The 8,079-nt window shown below is 34.7% G+C and overlaps 1 long non-coding RNA gene across 1 annotated transcript; it reads left to right on the top strand.

Moving 5' to 3' along the window:
- The first annotated feature begins 6,133 nt into the window (after positions 1-6,133).
- Positions 6,134-7,334, top strand: LOC108359428 (uncharacterized). The gene is made up of 3 exons (XR_001846920.1): positions 6,134-6,213; positions 6,295-6,344; positions 6,400-7,334. It is a non-coding gene; the product is annotated as an uncharacterized LOC108359428 (long non-coding RNA).
- Positions 7,335-8,079: the final 745 nt, after the last annotated feature.

Below are 8,079 nucleotides of genomic sequence, written 5' to 3'. Positions count from 1 at the left end.
ACTACACTACAGCGGCCGCCGAATTGATAATCACCTCTTTTTTTGAAGTCGGTTAATAATTGTTATAATTTCATGGTAAAGCACTGGCTACCAGGCACTTCGGCCTATAAAATTTCTAACAATGTTGCTAGTACAATCATCATGTAGCCTAGCCAGACAGTTAAAGTACGATTGTATATGTAGACATTAGAGCTTAACTCCTTAATCTGTAAAAAAGAGAAGAGATTAGCCATATAAAATTCCTACCCCGGTATTCTGTAATTTAAATATAAGCCCAAATTAAACCGATAACTTTTCAGTGTCCGAGTTTTATCGATTATTTTTGTGAAGAAGGGGAGAAATGTCAAATATGGAAATAAGCTAAAATGGACGTTAGCAAAGGAAAATGGTTTGTAAAGGTATTTTTAACAAAATATTAAGTTAAAATATATTTAAATTGCTTAATTTAGCAGAAACATGTGGTCACAATGGCGCAGAGAATAAATGTTACTTTTCTTTGAGTTGCGAGAAAAACAAGCACAACAAATTTGCAGGCTAATCAGAGATTTGCCTGTGTAAACGGGGTGATTAAGAAACGATCATTGATTGAGATTTTGGGAATATTTTTTGGTTTCATACTGATATGTAAAATGTGCCCATACACATACTAGAGGTTTACGCCGACAGACTTTGGAAACGCCGGCGCTACTACCCATTAGGTAGATTCCAAAGAGCCATGAGGCTACTAATCATATCATGTCATCTCGTCAGCGTTAGGCATTCGCTATGCCTATGCAGATTATAATTCCATTTAATTCATTCTTGGATTATTTAGTTTTAAATTTGAATACTGTTACTTTCTACTTGAATTAAAATGTTGACTGCCTGGCGTTGATGGATGAGCGAACAGAAGAAGCTCTGAGCTATATACATACATACGTGGTATGTTCTCAACAGGTCCGTATGTACTATTTAAATTTAATGAAATAAAAAATTGAAAAGTTAAGTTATTGGAATAATTTGTGTTGCTATTAATATAATTATCTTATCTACCGTTATGTTAATTTACGGAGTTCTTACGATTTTTTGCAGGTTTGGTCTACTTTTTCCAACAGTTTAACCCATCAACTACCACCGGAACGGGCCTTTTTGACCTACTGTTTAAAAAATGGCTTATAGATAGTTGCAATTTCCACTAAAATATTAAGGGCAAAGTTTTTTTAAGGATAACCGAATGTAATGAAAAGTAATATCTACTAATTTTCACTAAAAAGGGGGAAAACATTACGATACGATAGAGCAACACCTTCCTGGGGTATGACCACCTCTTATGTTATTTTCACAGAGCCACCAAGTACTTGTATATGTCTGTGGGGCCCCAGTATAAATGTTTTGCTTTTTATTAAAAGTTTGTTTAAAAACTATTCAACTCTTTATTAAAGAAAAAAATACAAAAGAAAATCAACTTGATTTTGGTTTATATCCCATAATTGAGGAGTTAGATGCAATAAGGGCACTTCTGATAAAACTGCTTCTGAGATATTAGCGTTAAAGTTTTTGATGTTGTAATATATAAAAGAGTAGTATTGTTGTAGTTGAGAAAAATTGGCTACTGCGAAAAAAAATCATCAGATTACCAGTGTTCGACCCTAATTTAACTGCAATAAATGCTTTCGATTGAAAAGCGGGTTTCCCATGTTTTTTCTGAGTTACGTTTTTTTTTTTTAGAAATAAAAGAGATTATATTCCTATTCAGTGGCCCAAATTAGGTAAAAAAAACTCAGCGTTTTTATACAAGTAGTAGTTCCTTCATACGATGTACATATTTCATTCTGCATACATCATTAAAATTTTGTACAAAATTTATTAGGCTCCGAACGCCGCCACCGCCGCCGCCGCGCCGATATTTTCGTCATTCGGCGGCGTGGCTTGGCGGCGTAAACCTTTAATACATACATACATATGTAAAAGTTGTTCCCATGTGCAAGTACCGTAAGCATTTACAAGCATAGGGTTGTAAAATTATGATGTGCAGCATATTGTAAAAAATGCTAAAATCGCCCTAATTGAGTCAACAAATGCTTGCGGTCTAATCTTGTTGTGTGAGATTTTTGGATGTTCACAAAAAAAAAAACAATCAGCGCAGTTTGAGCAAATACCAAGGGAACACTAAAGGACTCTTTTCAGTGTTCCACCCCTCTCTATTATGCAGCTTAAATTGAAGCGGAACTGATTAGCAAACAATATGTCAACTGCTCGGTGTAAACGGCTTTACCCGCCTGCCTAACTAGTAGGTATGTGGAAATCGAATATCCGTTACTTTACTAAGCTCCTTGAACCGTCCTCCTAAGGGGTGTGCTAGGTACATACCTAAATATGTAGTACATACATATAGTAGTTGCAAGGGTTTCTGGTAGCGGTGGTAATGATTGTCGAACGGTGGAATGGCTCTCAGGGGGAGTATGAAATATGGGCCGAGCACTTGTGGTGTTGCAAGAAAAAGTCATGGAAAATAAACGGATACATGTGTCGGCAATATTTGTGCTTATTGCTGTGATAATCATCTAAAATTCTTTTGATATGCGTGTAACAGTGCCTTATTGTTGTTTGCACAAATGACATCCACGTCAAGAAGACATTACAGGGTCGTTTAATTCACAGCTCGCCACTGCAAAAGCATTCTGGCTTTTGACGTCTATATAAACATACACATATGTACATACATATGTATGTAGTACATACTCATGTACGTACGTGTTTGCATACTACGGCGTTCCTCGCAGGTATTCGTGGTGTACTCCCGCAAAGAAACAGGACCTGCTCGTCAGGCTGGCAAGTATTTTGCTGCCAAGCAACCCCGGGCCAGTCGCACCAGCGCTGGGGCGTTTGTCCAAAGCCCACGGCGTTTTCTGTCACTACCACCCTTCCGATTCCCACTGTGTATTGTTACGTGAGCCATTCTCCGAACAGCATTTCCATATTGTGAGGGTCATATTAACGCTGGAAACCGCTTTTGTGCGAATTTGTATGTATTGAATGTACACACATACATACATAGGTAAGTATGATTAGGGGAGATGCTTATCAATTACACAGCGCGTTGAAAATCATGGGCACGAATTAAATAAATGTCATATTCGGTTTTCGTCATGTTCAATGATTTGATAAATAAATAAATACCAAAGCAGTGTTTAGCTACAAACATTTCAAGTATCTTTCGCATTGTTAACAGTCATGGTAAATATTATTCTACCAGTAGTAGTAAACAATTGTACAAACCGATTGCATCCGTTCCGACTATTTAGTACAAGGAGCGTGCCGACTAACAAAAAGTAAAAGGACAACACAAATAATGCTTTCGTACATTCAAATATCTACTTATACGAGTATGTACTTTACATTTGTTTCTGTAAGAACTAAATATTTAACAGAAATATTCTCTTGATGATTGCTGTTGCCTACACAAGTTTAAGCAAAAAGATACTAACTCCCCTATTAGAGAAAAGAACAAAATCATATTTCCATACGCCAGGGACGGCAAACTTTTATACATATGTATGTATGTATGAACGTGCAATTATTACCAAAAAAATATTCAATGTAGCCATGACGTGCCGACAAGAAGCCATGACTTATCACCGTTATCGTACAAAATTTTGTAAAAGAACGAACTAGGCGTATTTTAAGGCGGATTCATCGTTCTAGTTCTGAACTTTTCTTTTCTCTGGGAGAGAAACGCAACAACAACCACATGCAGTTTTGCTACGTAAATGAGCATAGAAATCGTCAAAATGGTTCTCGAAAATCGTCCTTTGTATTGAAGAAATTCACATTACTTATAACAGAAATGTGTTTAATTAATAATAATAATAACAGATTGGCGCTAACGCATATGTTACTGTTTGGCCGAGCTTCTCCTCCGATTTGTGGCGTGCGCCTTGATGTTGTCACACAAAGCGGAGGGACCTACAGGTTTCACGCCGACTCCGAACGGCGATTGTATTTCTGTCTTTGGGTCATAAGCAATTTTTGTTATTAAATTGCCTTAAAACCCTAAGCGAAAATATAATTTTCCAATTTTTTCTCATATGGCAATACAGTTGAATTGTTTGTCCATATTTCCTTTTCCTTATTATTGAAATTATTTTTAATCATTGCATAGGTATATATGGTGAAGGAACCCTTTCCCAAAAAAACTTTAGAATACAAAAGAAAGGCCTGAAATGAGTAGTCCACTTCCAAACAGCGTTATGTGATTTTATAATAGTAAGCCATAAATTAAAAAAAAACGTCTACAACAAGTAAAATCCAAATTGTATCTTTTTATGTTATCTGAAAATTTGTATAAATAAGAGCCTGATAACATTAAAAAACAAAATCTCAGTATGGTAGTTTTCGAAATTTTATATATAAAAATTAATATAGCGAGTTTTGAAACAGTAACTTTTACACAGCCAGCTTCTTTTTTCTTTTCGCGTTCTCTCTTCCATGAAGATTGGTCTACTTCTTTTTTACGACGTCTTCCACTAGGCACCGAAACTACCACGTTTTCATGCAGTTTTCTAAGTTCATCAGAAGATGGAGACTTTTGAACTTGTATAAATACGTACAATAAATAATATAACGACTTTTGAAAGTGTATATATACATACAGTAAGTATTATGCGACTTTTGCTAGAGTAGCTAACATTTGATGCTATTTGTTTCAGAATACATAAGGATTTCGCACTGTTTTGTTAGTGGGCATGAAATTACTTTAAATACTGGTACGTTATCCACCAAAAACTAAAAATCTAAAAAATTTTACATAGAGCACTTTGCAAGTGGACTACTCAAATGGGAAGTTTGGTATCTACTTTTAAAATACCTACATATATAAAAATCCTACAGTTTGGGTTGACGATTTTTGTGTTATAGGGTTAAAAGCGTAATGATTTTCTGTAAAAGTAATAAAAAACGGCGCACAATTAAAAAAATCGTCATTTGCTTGTCGAGATCGTCAAGATAGTTAAAAATCTTCCAAATGACCAAATCGTCGACCTGCCAACACTGACCACTTGGAAGAAAAGTTCTGGATTAAAACGATGAATCCGCATTTTAATGTCTCGTGTACTTTACGTGGCAAGTGGTAAGGACTAACATGCATAATAATAATAATAATAATAGATTGGCGATTACACATATGTTAGTGTTTCGCCGAGCTTCTCCTCCGATTTGTGGTGTGCGCCTTGATGTTGTCACACAAAGAGGAGGGACCTACAGTTTTACGCCGACTCCGAACGGCGATTGTATTTTAATGAGAAGCTGTTTTTCATGGCAGAAATACACTCGGAGGTTTGCCATTGCCTGCCGAGGGGCGACCGCTGTTAAGAACAAACCTTTTTTCTACATTTTTTTGCGATGTTGCTTTGACCAGGGTTTGAACCTAGGCGCTGCGGAGTGGAAGCGCGCACTGCTTACCACTACACCACAGCGGCCGCCCATGCATAGGGAGATGAAAATAAGGTCAAGGTAGCAAACGCCAGCTTCTGCAGACAGTTAATCTGTCTGGAATCGTTTTCGAAGTTTCTAAAATTTTAGCATTTTTAGTAGGGATGTGCGAATTATCGGTTAATCAGTTTATTAATTGATCATAATCCTGATTATTTAAAAATTTTATTAATCAGACTCTANCTTAAACGTATAATTATTTAATAATATAACAGATAGAATTTAGATGTGTAGGTTTTAAATGGTAACGAAAATATAGTTTGTAATAAAATTCCCGTCNTTCCTGGTTACTCAAAAAAAAAAAAAAAAATGGAATCTGAATAACTTTGTTCATTTCTTTCGAGTTTGCTTTCATACCAAATGAATTTTTTTTATGTACAATTATGTATGTATGTATGTTCGCTTGCACATTCAATATTTTTCTTATTAATAAAAATAAAATGCCAAAAGAGTACGTACTATGTAGTACATACTACATAAATATGTACATTTGTATATAGTTCCTTAAAATGAAAAACACGTATGCATATATGGGCAAANTTACACCAAAAATGTTTTATGGATGCCACTGATCTAAATTATTTTACTTACATATAATGACTACGGTCCCCGTTTAAACTTAATACGTCCAGTTTTAAACTTAATTATTTGTTGTNCACTATTTCTTTGAGTCTCCTTTTCTCTGACTTTTCGTTTCAAATTTATTGGAAAATCTGAGCGATAGTTTGCAATAATTGTGATTTTGTAAGTAAATTTTTGCTAAAATATATACATATGTATGTGCATATTGATGAAATTTAATTGTTTATATATTTCTTCAAGTAGGTTGAGCTATTATCCCGCAAAAAGCAGCGATTTATTCAAGATAATTCCAGGTAAGTTTCGCAAACTAAATGCATTCACCAAACTAATGTATTTTTCTCACAAAAGGTTTTTAGAACAGCACCTTTTAAGTTTTAGAGCTGGCTACAGTTGTTTATTGGGGCAGTGTCTCATCAGCGGCGCTACCAACAGCGGTGTTATAAGCAAGTTCCAGGTAGGAAATTGTTAAATCCAACATATTTATATCATCAGAATCTAACCAGTCTTTATGTTTGTGTTTCTTCCATCAGATTTTTGGAGCAGTGTCTCGCCAAGCTGCGCTACCAGCAGCGTTTTAATAAGCAAGTTCCAGGTAGGAAATTATGAAATCCAAAACATTTATATTATCAGAATCTAACCAGTCTTTATGTTTGTGTTTCTTCCATCAGATTTTTGGAGCAGTGTCTCGCCAAGCTGCGCTACCAGCAGCGTTTTAATAAGCAAGTTCCAGGTAGGAAATTATGAAATCCAAAACATTTATATTATCAGACCTTAACCAGTCTTTATGTTTGTGTTTCTTCCAACAGATTTTTGGAGTAGTGCACACCAGCAGCATCATCACCTTCTACAACTAGGGATTTTTCAATTGCGTTTCAGGTAAGAATTTAGCAATTGCCAATGAATCAAATTGGTAACTTATTTTTTTATTTGTTTTTGGCCTACACCCATGCTTACACCATCTTGTAATGATATAATTATTAATACACCATGGCTCACACTAATCACGGATTCGGTACTTATCTCCAAGCGTTTCCGCTCGGATGACTATGATGAGGGACTTCGGTCTAGCCACTTAAACGTATAATTATTTAATAATATAACAGATAGAATTTAGATGTGTAGGTTTTAAATGGTAACGAAAATATAGTTTGTAATAAAATTCCCGTCAAAGTTAAGTTATTTAAAAACTTAGTACGCATATATACTTCAGAACTTAAGGAAAAAAAATACAAATAAAATTCCATACTTGATGATATGTTATTTTTATTAGAAGTTAAATATAATTAAATAAAGAGAACGGTTTAATTTTATTTGTTTTAATAAGAATAAATGAAGGGCGGAAAATAGTTTTAATTTTTTTTTTTTAATTTTAACCTACCTCTTATGTATGTGGTACGTCTACGTGGCCTTTTAAGTTTTATATATAATAATTTTGAGGTAGAAAAATAAAACTGAATAATTACTATAATCATTATTTTTGATGGAAATAAAAATAGTAATAATAATTTCTTTTGAGTGAAAACATAAATCTATTATTATACTAGTTTACACCAAAAATGTTTTATGGATGCCACTGATCTAAATTATTTTACTTACATATAATGACTACGGTCCCCGTTTAAACTTAATACGTCCAGTTTTAAACTTAATTATTTGTTGTTAATGTAGACAATGAACAGAATATCCTGCGCCTTGTGCCATTCAACGTGGGCAAGTACGAAGCTGAGATTTTTTAGAGTCCCTAAGGAAGAAATAAAAAAGAAAAAATGGATTGAGGCGTGTGGTGTAGAACTGCAGCCAAATGCAAGAGTTTGTCAGCTTCATTTCGAAGATGAAGACTACGAGATAGATGATTATGGCCAACGTAAGCGTTTATCAGGAGTAGCAGTTCCAATGAAGGTGGAATATTTAAAAAGTTGGGATGAGCCAGGTGGCAAATTTAAGAACTCGTCCACTCAAACAGAGTACGTTTTATGTATAACATTTGATACGTATGTATGTGCGAATAAAACTTTTATGTAACAGAAC

The sequence above is a fragment of the Rhagoletis zephyria genome, unplaced genomic scaffold, assembly GCF_001687245.7.
Source record: "Rhagoletis zephyria isolate East Lansing unplaced genomic scaffold, Rhagoletis_zephyria_1.1 Rzeph_scaffold_00391, whole genome shotgun sequence".
In the NCBI taxonomy this organism is placed as follows: domain Eukaryota; kingdom Metazoa; phylum Arthropoda; class Insecta; order Diptera; family Tephritidae; genus Rhagoletis; species Rhagoletis zephyria.
The sequence above is the reverse complement of the archived record's forward strand: the minus strand, read 5'-3'. Positions and strand labels throughout refer to the sequence as shown.